Raw genomic sequence first — 10000 nt, 5'->3', positions numbered from 1 at the left:
GCCGGGCTGCGCCTAGCGCCGCGTGGGCGGGCAGGGGCGATGCCCCACGGACCGCGGGCCCCGGGCCCCGAAGCCTCCGGGGCCACGTCCCTGTGAGCGACGTGCGGGATGTTGGGCGGGGCGCCAAGCGCCGAAGGGTTTGCTGGGTCACGCCCGCCCTCGGCTGGGAGGTGGTGGCCAAACCCTCCGCCACCGCCCGATACACGAGACGTCCGTTCCCCCTGCCTGGGCGGGCGGCGGGGTCCCGCCGGGGCGGGCTGACCGCCGGGCTGGCTGGCCCTAAGGCGCCAGCGCCAGCGCAACTGGGCCTCAAGAGGCAGCCCGCGGTCCCCGCCCCCGTCTACGGCCATACCACCCTGAACGCGCCCGATCTCGTCTGATCTCGGAAGCTAAGCAGGGTCGGGCCTGGTTAGTACTTGGATGGGAGACCGCCTGGGAATACCGGGTGCTGTAGGCTTTTTGCCTCCCGCTCCGCCTTCTCCTTTACTCGCCCGCGGGCGGTGGCCGCCGGCTCCGCCCCCGCCGGGCCCCGCTGCAGGCCCCACCTCCTCAGGCCCCTCCCAACACGGCGCGCGCGCGCGTGTGTGTGTGTGTGTGTGTGTGTGTGTGCGTGCGCGCGCGCGCGGGTGCGCCGGAGGGGCCGCTCCCCGCCGGCACGGCCGGCCGGGCGGCCAGAAGGCGGCCCCAGAAGGCAGCCGCACCCCGGACGCTCCCGGGGTGGCTGGCCCGGACCCAGAATCCGCCGCGGGCCCGGTTGCCGTCCTTTCGGCCAGCGAGCCCCTCGACCTGCACCTGGCCGCCCCCACTGGCGCCCAGCCCCGCTGCCGCCACCTGTGCGCCGGTGTGTCCCGCCACAGCTCCCGCCGGCAGAAGCCCCGCCTCCGCCGTGTCGCCACGGCCGGGTGCGGGAGCGGGATCGAGGGCCGGGGCCGCTTCCCCGGGCCTGCCGGCCACCAGGGGCGGGCTCCTGAGCTCGGCGGGTGGTGTGCGGGCAAAGGTGGCCTTGCCGGGGCTGAGGGGCCGTGGCGACGCAATGGTGGCTCCCAGTGGCTTCGGGCCAGCTGCTGTCGGGCAGCAGGCCCGGCCCGGGCTGCGGCCGGGCTGCGCCTAGCGCCGCGTGGGCGGGCAGGGGCGATGCCCCACGGACCGCGGGCCCCGGGCCCCGAAGCCTCCGGGGCCACGTCCCTGTGAGCGACGTGCGGGATGTTGGGCGGGGCGCCAAGCGCCGAAGGGTTTGCTGGGTCACGCCCGCCCTCGGCTGGGAGGTGGTGGCCAAACCCTCCGCCACCGCCCGATACACGAGACGTCCGTTCCCCCTGCCTGGGCGGGCGGCGGGGTCCCGCCGGGGCGGGCTGACCGCCGGGCTGGCTGGCCCTAAGGCGCCAGCGCCAGCGCAACTGGGCCTCAAGAGGCAGCCCGCGGTCCCCGCCCCCGTCTACGGCCATACCACCCTGAACGCGCCCGATCTCGTCTGATCTCGGAAGCTAAGCAGGGTCGGGCCTGGTTAGTACTTGGATGGGAGACCGCCTGGGAATACCGGGTGCTGTAGGCTTTTTGCCTCCCGCTCCGCCTTCTCCTTTACTCGCCCGCGGGCGGTGGCCGCCGGCTCCGCCCCCGCCGGGCCCCGCTGCAGGCCCCACCTCCTCAGGCCCCTCCCACCACGGCGCGCGCGCGCGTGTGTGTGTGTGTGTGTGTGTGTGCGTGCGCGCGCGCGCGGGTGCGCCGGAGGGGCCGCTCCCCGCCGGCACGGCCGGCCGGGCGGCCAGAAGGCGGCCCCGGAAGGCAGCCGCACCCCGGACGCTCCCGGGGTGGCTGGCCCGGACCCAGAATCCGCCGCGGGCCCGGTTGCCCTCCTTTCGGCCAGCGAGCCCCTCGACCTGCACCTGGCCGCCCCCACTGGCGCCCAGCCCCGCTGCCGCCACCTGTGCGCCGGTGTGTCCCGCCACAGCTCCCTCCGGCAGAAGCCCCGCCTCCGCCGTGTCGCCGCGGCCGGGTGCGGGAGCGGGATCGAGGGCCGGGGCCGCTTCCCCGGGCCTGCCGGCCACCAGGGGCGGGCTCCTGAGCTCGGCGGGTGGTGTGCGGGCAAAGGTGGCCTTGCCGGGGCTGAGGGGCCGTGGCGACGCAATGGTGGCTCCCAGTGGCTTCGGGTCAGCTGCTGTCGGGCAGCAGGGCCGGCCCGGGCTGCGGCCGGGCTGCGCCTAGCGCCGCGTGGGCGGGCAGGGGCGATGCCCCAGGGACCGCGGGCCCCGGGCCCCGAAGCCTCCGGGGCCACGTCCCTGTGAGCGACGTGCGGGATGTTGGGCGGGGCGCCAAGCGCCGAAGGGTTTGCTGGGTCACGCCCGCCCTCGGCTGGGAGGTGGTGGCCAAACCCTCCGCCACCGCCCGATACACGAGACGTCCGTTCCCCCTGCCTGGGCGGGCGGCGGGGTCCCGCCGGGGCGGGCTGACCGCCGGGCTGGCTGGCCCTAAGGCGCCAGCGCCAGCGCAACTGGGCCTCAAGAGGCAGCCCGCGGTCCCCGCCCCTGTCTACGGCCATACCACCCTGAACGCGCCCGATCTCGTCTGATCTCGGAAGCTAAGCAGGGTCGGGCCTGGTTAGTACTTGGATGGGAGACCGCCTGGGAATACCGGGTGCTGTAGGCTTTTTGCCTCCCGCTCCGCCTTCTCCTTTACTCGCCCGCGGGCGGTGGCCGCCGGCTCCGCCCCCGCCGGGCCCCGCTGCAGGCCCCACCTCCTCAGGCCCCTCTCACCACGGCGCGCGCGCGCGTGTGTGTGTGTGTGTGTGTGTGCGTGCGCGCGCGCGCGGGTGCGCCGGAGGGGCCGCTCCCCGCCGGCACGGCCGGCCGGGCGGCCAGAAGGCGGCCCCAGAAGGCAGCCGCACCCCGGAGGCTCCCGGGGTGGCTGGCCCGGACCAGAATCCGCCGCGGGCCCGGTTGCCGTCCTTTCGGCCAGCGAGCCCCTCGACCTGCACCTGGCCGCCCCCACTGGCGCCCAGCCCCGCTGCCGCCACCTGTGCGCCGGTGTGTCCCGCCACAGCTCCCTCCGGCAGAAGCCCCGCCTCCGCCGTGTCGCCGCGGCCGGGTGCGGGAGCGGGATCGAGGGCCGGGGCCGCTTCCCCGGGCCTGCCGGCCACCAGGGGCGGGCTCCTGAGCTCGGCGGGTGGTGTGCGGGCAAAGGTGGCCTTGCCGGGGCTGAGGGGCCATGGCGACGCAATGGTGGCTCCCAGTGGCTTCGGGTCAGCTGCTGTCGGGCAGCAGGGCCGGCCCGGGCTGCGGCCGGGCTGCGCCTAGCGCCGCGTGGGCGGGCAGGGGCGATGCCCCAGGGACCGCGGGCCCCGGGCCCCGAAGCCTCCGGGGCCACGTCCCTGTGAGCGACGTGCGGGATGTTGGGCGGGGCGCCAAGCGCCGAAGGGTTTGCTGGGTCACGCCCGCCCTCGGCTGGGAGGTGGTGGCCAAACCCTCCGCCACCGCCCGATACACGAGACGTCCGTTCCCCCTGCCTGGGCGGGCGGCGGGGTCCCGCCGGGGCGGGCTGACCGCCGGGCTGGCTGGCCCTAAGGCGCCAGCGCCAGCGCAACTGGGCCTCAAGAGGCAGCCCGCGGTCCCCGCCCCCGTCTACGGCCATACCACCCTGAACGCGCCCGATCTCGTCTGATCTCGGAAGCTAAGCAGGGTCGGGCCTGGTTAGTACTTGGATGGGAGACCGCCTGGGAATACCGGGTGCTGTAGGCTTTTTGCCTCCCGCTCCGCCTTCTCCTTTACTCGCCCGCGGGCGGTGGCCGCCGGCTCCGCCCCCGCCGGGCCCCGCTGCAGGCCCCACCTCCTCAGGCCCCTCCCACCACGGCGCGCGCGCGCGTGTGTGTGTGTGTGTGTGTGTGCGTGCGCGCGCGCGCGGGTGCGCCGGAGGGGCCGCTCCCCGCCGGCACGGCCGGCCGGGCGGCCAGAAGGCGGCCCCGGAAGGCAGCCGCACCCCGGACGCTCCCGGGGTGGCTGGCCCGGACCCAGAATCCGCCGCGGGCCCGGTTGCCGTCCTTTCGGCCAGCGAGCCCCTCGACCTGCACCTGGCCGCCCCCACTGGCGCCCAGCCCCGCTGCCGCCACCTGTGCGCCGGTGTGTCCCGCCACAGCTCCCGCCGGCAGAAGCCCCGCCTCCGCCGTGTCGCCGCGGCCGGGTGCGGGAGCGGGATCGAGGGCCGGGGCCGCTTCCCCGGGCCTGCCGGCCACCAGGGGCGGGCTCCTGAGCTCGGCGGGTGGTGTGCGGGCAAAGGTGGCCTTGCCGGGGCTGAGGGGCCGTGGCGACGCAATGGTGGCTCCCAGTGGCTTCGGGCCAGCTGCTGTCGGGCAGCAGGCCCGGCCCGGGCTGCGGCCGGGCTGCGCCTAGCGCCGCGTGGGCGGGCAGGGGCGATGCCCCACGGACCGCGGGCCCCGGGCCCCGAAGCCTCCGGGGCCACGTCCCTGTGAGCGACGTGCGGGATGTTGGGCGGGGCGCCAAGCGCCGAAGGGTTTGCTGGGTCACGCCCGCCCTCGGCTGGGAGGTGGTGGCCAAACCCTCCGCCACCGCCCGATACACGAGACGTCCGTTCCCCCTGCCTGGGCGGGCGGCGGGGTCCCGCCGGGGCGGGCTGACCGCCGGGCTGGCTGGCCCTAAGGCGCCAGCGCCAGCGCAACTGGGCCTCAAGAGGCAGCCCGCGGTCCCCGCCCCCGTCTACGGCCATACCACCCTGAACGCGCCCGATCTCGTCTGATCTCGGAAGCTAAGCAGGGTCGGGCCTGGTTAGTACTTGGATGGGAGACCGCCTGGGAATACCGGGTGCTGTAGGCTTTTTGCCTCCCGCTCCGCCTTCTCCTTTACTCGCCCGCGGGCGGTGGCCGCCGGCTCCGCCCCCGCCGGGCCCCGCTGCAGGCCCCACCTCCTCAGGCCCCTCCCACCACGGCGCGCGCGCGCGTGTGTGTGTGTGTGTGTGTGTGCGTGCGCGCGCGCGCGGGTGCGCCGGAGGGGCCGCTCCCCGCCGGCACGGCCGGCCGGGCGGCCAGAAGGCGGCCCCGGAAGGCAGCCGCACCCCGGACGCTCCCGGGGTGGCTGGCCCGGACCCAGAATCCGCCGCGGGCCCGGTTGCCGTCCTTTCGGCCAGCGAGCCCCTCGACCTGCACCTGGCCGCCCCCACTGGCGCCCAGCCCCGCTGCCGCCACCTGTGCGCCGGTGTGTCCCGCCACAGCTCCCTCCGGCAGAAGCCCCGCCTCCGCCGTGTCGCCGCGGCCGGGTGCGGGAGCGGGATCGAGGGCCGGGGCCGCTTCCCCGGGCCTGCCGGCCACCAGGGGCGGGCTCCTGAGCTCGGCGGGTGGTGTGCGGGCAAAGGTGGCCTTGCCGGGGCTGAGGGGCCATGGCGACGCAATGGTGGCTCCCAGTGGCTTCGGGTCAGCTGCTGTCGGGCAGCAGGGCCGGCCCGGGCTGCGGCCGGGCTGCGCCTAGCGCCGCGTGGGCGGGCAGGGGCGATGCCCCAGGGACCGCGGGCCCCGGGCCCCGAAGCCTCCGGGGCCACGTCCCTGTGAGCGACGTGCGGGATGTTGGGCGGGGCGCCAAGCGCCGAAGGGTTTGCTGGGTCACGCCCGCCCTCGGCTGGGAGGTGGTGGCCAAACCCTCCGCCACCGCCCGATACACGAGACGTCCGTTCCCCCTGCCTGGGCGGGCGGCGGGGTCCCGCCGGGGCGGGCTGACCGCCGGGCTGGCTGGCCTTAAGGCGCCAGCGCCAGCGCAACTGGGCCTCAAGAGGCAGCCCGCGGTCCCCGCCCCCGTCTACGGCCATACCACCCTGAACGCGCCCGATCTCGTCTGATCTCGGAAGCTAAGCAGGGTCGGGCCTGGTTAGTACTTGGATGGGAGACCGCCTGGGAATACCGGGTGCTGTAGGCTTTTTGCCTCCCGCTCCGCCTTCTCCTTTACTCGCCCGCGGGCGGTGGCCGCCGGCTCCGCCCCCGCCGGGCCCCGCTGCAGGCCCCACCTCCTCAGGCCCCTCCCACCACGGCGCGCGCGCGCGTGTGTGTGTGTGTGTGTGTGTGCGTGCGCGCGCGCGCGGGTGCGCCGGAGGGGCCGCTCCCCGCCGGCACGGCCGGCCGGGCGGCCAGAAGGCGGCCCCAGAAGGCAGCCGCACCCCGGAGGCTCCCGGGGTGGCTGGCCCGGACCAGAATCCGCCGCGGGCCCGGTTGCCGTCCTTTCGGCCAGCGAGCCCCTCGACCTGCACCTGGCCGCCCCCACTGGCGCCCAGCCCCGCTGCCGCCACCTGTGCGCCGGTGTGTCCCGCCACAGCTCCCTCCGGCAGAAGCCCCGCCTCCGCCGTGTCGCCGCGGCCGGGTGCGGGAGCGGGATCGAGGGCCGGGGCCGCTTCCCCGGGCCTGCCGGCCACCAGGGGCGGGCTCCTGAGCTCGGCGGGTGGTGTGCGGGCAAAGGTGGCCTTGCCGGGGCTGAGGGGCCATGGCGACGCAATGGTGGCTCCCAGTGGCTTCGGGTCAGCTGCTGTCGGGCAGCAGGGCCGGCCCGGGCTGCGGCCGGGCTGCGCCTAGCGCCGCGTGGGCGGGCAGGGGCGATGCCCCAGGGACCGCGGGCCCCGGGCCCCGAAGCCTCCGGGGCCACGTCCCTGTGAGCGACGTGCGGGATGTTGGGCGGGGCGCCAAGCGCCGAAGGGTTTGCTGGGTCACGCCCGCCCTCGGCTGGGAGGTGGTGGCCAAACCCTCCGCCACCGCCCGATACACGAGACGTCCGTTCCCCCTGCCTGGGCGGGCGGCGGGGTCCCGCCGGGGCGGGCTGACCGCCGGGCTGGCTGGCCCTAAGGCGCCAGCGCCAGCGCAACTGGGCCTCAAGAGGCAGCCCGCGGTCCCCGCCCCCGTCTACGGCCATACCACCCTGAACGCGCCCGATCTCGTCTGATCTCGGAAGCTAAGCAGGGTCGGGCCTGGTTAGTACTTGGATGGGAGACCGCCTGGGAATACCGGGTGCTGTAGGCTTTTTGCCTCCCGCTCCGCCTTCTCCTTTACTCGCCCGCGGGCGGTGGCCGCCGGCTCCGCCCCCGCCGGGCCCCGCTGCAGGCCCCACCTCCTCAGGCCCCTCCCACCACGGCGCGCGCGCGCGTGTGTGTGTGTGTGTGTGTGTGCGTGCGCGCGCGCGCGGGTGCGCCGGAGGGGCCGCTCCCCGCCGGCACGGCCGGCCGGGCGGCCAGAAGGCGGCCCCGGAAGGCAGCCGCACCCCGGACGCTCCCGGGGTGGCTGGCCCGGACCCAGAATCCGCCGCGGGCCCGGTTGCCGTCCTTTCGGCCAGCGAGCCCCTCGACCTGCACCTGGCCGCCCCCACTGGCGCCCAGCCCCGCTGCCGCCACCTGTGCGCCGGTGTGTCCCGCCACAGCTCCCGCCGGCAGAAGCCCCGCCTCCGCCGTGTCGCCGCGGCCGGGTGCGGGAGCGGGATCGAGGGCCGGGGCCGCTTCCCCGGGCCTGCCGGCCACCAGGGGCGGGCTCCTGAGCTCGGCGGGTGGTGTGCGGGCAAAGGTGGCCTTGCCGGGGCTGAGGGGCCGTGGCGACGCAATGGTGGCTCCCAGTGGCTTCGGGCCAGCTGCTGTCGGGCAGCAGGCCCGGCCCGGGCTGCGGCCGGGCTGCGCCTAGCGCCGCGTGGGCGGGCAGGGGCGATGCCCCACGGACCGCGGGCCCCGGGCCCCGAAGCCTCCGGGGCCACGTCCCTGTGAGCGACGTGCGGGATGTTGGGCGGGGCGCCAAGCTCCGAAGGGTTTGCTGGGTCACGCCCGCCCTCGGCTGGGAGGTGGTGGCCAAACCCTCCGCCACCGCCCGATACACGAGACGTCCGTTCCCCCTGCCTGGGCGGGCGGCGGGGTCCCGCCGGGGCGGGCTGACCGCCGGGCTGGCTGGCCCTAAGGCGCCAGCGCCAGCGCAACTGGGCCTCAAGAGGCAGCCCGCGGTCCCCGCCCCCGTCTACGGCCATACCACCCTGAACGCGCCCGATCTCGTCTGATCTCGGAAGCTAAGCAGGGTCGGGCCTGGTTAGTACTTGGATGGGAGACCGCCTGGGAATACCGGGTGCTGTAGGCTTTTTGCCTCCCGCTCCGCCTTCTCCTTTACTCGCCCGCGGGCGGTGGCCGCCGGCTCCGCCCCCGCCGGGCCCCGCTGCAGGCCCCACCTCCTCAGGCCCCTCCCACCACGGCGCGCGCGCGCGTGTGTGTGTGTGTGTGTGTGTGCGTGCGCGCGCGCGCGGGTGCGCCGGAGGGGCCGCTCCCCGCCGGCACGGCCGGCCGGGCGGCCAGAAGGCGGCCCCGGAAGGCAGCCGCACCCCGGACGCTCCCGGGGTGGCTGGCCCGGACCCAGAATCCGCCGCGGGCCCGGTTGCCGTCCTTTCGGCCAGCGAGCCCCTCGACCTGCACCTGGCCGCCCCCACTGGCGCCCAGCCCCGCTGCCGCCACCTGTGCGCCGGTGTGTCCCGCCACAGCTCCCTCCGGCAGAAGCCCCGCCTCCGCCGTGTCGCCGCGGCCGGGTGCGGGAGCGGGATCGAGGGCCGGGGCCGCTCCCCCGGGCCTGCCGGCCACCAGGGGCGGGCTCCTGAGCTCGGCGGGTGGTGTGCGGGCAAAGGTGGCCTTGCCGGGGCTGAGGGGCCGTGGCGACGCAATGGTGGCTCCCAGTGGCTTCGGGCCAGCTGCTGTCGGGCAGCAGGGCCGGCCCGGGCTGCGGCCGGGCTGCGCCTAGTGCCGCGTGGGCGGGCAGGGGCGATGCCCCACGGACCGCGGGCCCCGGGCCCCGAAGCCTCCGGGGCCACGTCCCTGTGAGCGACGTGCGGGATGTTGGGCGGGGCGCCAAGCGCCGAAGGGTTTGCTGGGTCACGCCCGCCCTCGGCTGGGAGGTGGTGGCCAAACCCTCCGCCACCGCCCGATACACGAGACGTCCGTTCCCCCTGCCTGGGCGGGCGGCGGGGTCCCGCCGGGGCGGGCTGACCGCCGGGCTGGCTGGCCCTAAGGCGCCAGCGCCAGCGCAACTGGGCCTCAAGAGGCAGCCCGCGGTCCCCGCCCCCGTCTACGGCCATACCACCCTGAACGCGCCCGATCTCGTCTGATCTCGGAAGCTAAGCAGGGTCGGGCCTGGTTAGTACTTGGATGGGAGACCGCCTGGGAATACCGGGTGCTGTAGGCTTTTTGCCTCCCGCTCCGCCTTCTCCTTTACTCGCCCGCGGGCGGTGGCCGCCGGCTCCGCCCCCGCCGGGCCCCGCTGCAGGCCCCACCTCCTCAGGCCCCTCCCACCACGGCGCGCGCGCGCGTGTGTGTGTGTGTGTGTGTGTGCGTGCGCGCGCGCGCGGGTGCGCCGGAGGGGCCGCTCCCCGCCGGCACGGCCGGCCGGGCGGCCAGAAGGCGGCCCCGGAAGGCAGCCGCACCCCGGACGCTCCCGGGGTGGCTGGCCCGGACCCAGAATCCGCCGCGGGCCCGGTTGCCGTCCTTTCGGCCAGCGAGCCCCTCGACCTGCACCTGGCCGCCCCCACTGGCGCCCAGCCCCGCTGCCGCCACCTGTGCGCCGGTGTGTCCCGCCACAGCTCCCGCCGGCAGAAGCCCCGCCTCCGCCGTGTCGCCGCGGCCGGGTGCGGGAGCGGGATCGAGGGCCGGGGCCGCTTCCCCGGGCCTGCCGGCCACCAGGGGCGGGCTCCTGAGCTCGGCGGGTGGTGTGCGGGCAAAGGTGGCCTTGCCGGGGCTGAGGGGCCGTGGCGACGCAATGGTGGCTCCCAGTGGCTTCGGGCCAGCTGCTGTCGGGCAGCAGGCCCGGCCCGGGCTGCGGCCGGGCTGCGCCTAGCGCCGCGTGGGCGGGCAGGGGCGATGCCCCACGGACCGCGGGCCCCGGGCCCCGAAGCCTCCGGGGCCACGTCCCTGTGAGCGACGTGCGGGATGTTGGGCGGGGCGCCAAGCGCCGAAGGGTTTGCTGGGTCACGCCCGCCCTCGGCTGGGAGGTGGTGGCCAAACCCTCCGCCAC

At 76.6% G+C, this 10000-nt stretch overlaps 9 non-coding genes across 9 annotated transcripts; all 9 read left to right on the top strand.

Annotated features, from left to right (window-relative positions):
- The first annotated feature begins 338 nt into the window (after positions 1–338).
- On the top strand, positions 339–457 carry LOC136139710 (5S ribosomal RNA). Its single transcript, XR_010657224.1, has one exon. It is a non-coding gene; the product is annotated as a 5S ribosomal RNA (ribosomal RNA).
- A 976-nt stretch (positions 458–1433) lies between these two features.
- On the top strand, positions 1434–1552 carry LOC136139709 (5S ribosomal RNA). Its single transcript, XR_010657223.1, has one exon. It is a non-coding gene; the product is annotated as a 5S ribosomal RNA (ribosomal RNA).
- Positions 1553–2524: 972 nt separating this feature from the next.
- On the top strand, positions 2525–2643 carry LOC136139708 (5S ribosomal RNA). Its single transcript, XR_010657222.1, has one exon. It is a non-coding gene; the product is annotated as a 5S ribosomal RNA (ribosomal RNA).
- Positions 2644–3612: 969 nt separating this feature from the next.
- LOC136139706 (5S ribosomal RNA) lies at positions 3613–3731 on the top strand. Its single transcript, XR_010657221.1, has one exon. It is a non-coding gene; the product is annotated as a 5S ribosomal RNA (ribosomal RNA).
- A 970-nt stretch (positions 3732–4701) lies between these two features.
- Positions 4702–4820, top strand: LOC136139705 (5S ribosomal RNA). Its single transcript, XR_010657220.1, has one exon. It is a non-coding gene; the product is annotated as a 5S ribosomal RNA (ribosomal RNA).
- Positions 4821–5790: 970 nt separating this feature from the next.
- Positions 5791–5909, top strand: LOC136139704 (5S ribosomal RNA). The gene has a single exon (XR_010657219.1). It is a non-coding gene; the product is annotated as a 5S ribosomal RNA (ribosomal RNA).
- Positions 5910–6878: 969 nt separating this feature from the next.
- On the top strand, positions 6879–6997 carry LOC136139703 (5S ribosomal RNA). Its single transcript, XR_010657218.1, has one exon. It is a non-coding gene; the product is annotated as a 5S ribosomal RNA (ribosomal RNA).
- Positions 6998–7967: 970 nt separating this feature from the next.
- Positions 7968–8086, top strand: LOC136139702 (5S ribosomal RNA). Its single transcript, XR_010657217.1, has one exon. It is a non-coding gene; the product is annotated as a 5S ribosomal RNA (ribosomal RNA).
- Positions 8087–9056: 970 nt separating this feature from the next.
- Positions 9057–9175, top strand: LOC136139701 (5S ribosomal RNA). Its single transcript, XR_010657216.1, has one exon. It is a non-coding gene; the product is annotated as a 5S ribosomal RNA (ribosomal RNA).
- Positions 9176–10000: the final 825 nt, after the last annotated feature.

This window comes from Phocoena phocoena, chromosome 19 (assembly GCF_963924675.1).
Source record: "Phocoena phocoena chromosome 19, mPhoPho1.1, whole genome shotgun sequence".
NCBI lineage: Eukaryota > Metazoa > Chordata > Mammalia > Artiodactyla > Phocoenidae > Phocoena > Phocoena phocoena.
This window is presented reverse-complemented; position numbering and strand designations above follow the sequence as displayed.